This window comes from Echinops telfairi, unplaced genomic scaffold, assembly GCF_000313985.2.
Source record: "Echinops telfairi isolate 266 unplaced genomic scaffold, ASM31398v2 ScPeMD7_7457;HRSCAF=8495, whole genome shotgun sequence".
Taxonomy (NCBI): Eukaryota; Metazoa; Chordata; class Mammalia; order Afrosoricida; family Tenrecidae; genus Echinops; species Echinops telfairi.
The window spans coordinates 23,121,333-23,121,809 of NW_022111357.1; positions in this window are offsets into that span (position 1 = coordinate 23,121,333).

Below are 477 nucleotides of genomic sequence, written 5' to 3' on the forward strand. Positions count from 1 at the left end.
GAGTTTTTGTTAATGGTGGAGGAATAATTTGGAAAAGGCTATCAATAATGGTTATACGACACAAAGAGTAGAATCAATGGCACTGAATTATACATGTAGAAGTTGTTGAATTGGAGAATGTTTGGTTTATTTTTGCCACAATTTTCAAAAATACACTAATAACAATGAGTTATTATTATTAGTTCTCAATTTGATTGTGTTCTCAAATTCATTGTGGTAATAATTGTACAATTCTTCTTGATATGATTGAACTATTGAATTGTATGTGCCAATAATTCTTCTTGATATGATTGAACTATTGAATTGTATGATGTGTGGAACAAGTGCCCATAAAACTGTTTTAAAGAGTTATAAAAAGAGAGAGAGAGCGAGTTGAAAAGACACAGGGACACCCACGGGGGAGACAGGCGTGAAGATTGCCTGCAAGCCAAGGGACAAGAAATGCCTGGGCCTCGGGGCCTCGGTGTCCTATGTGGC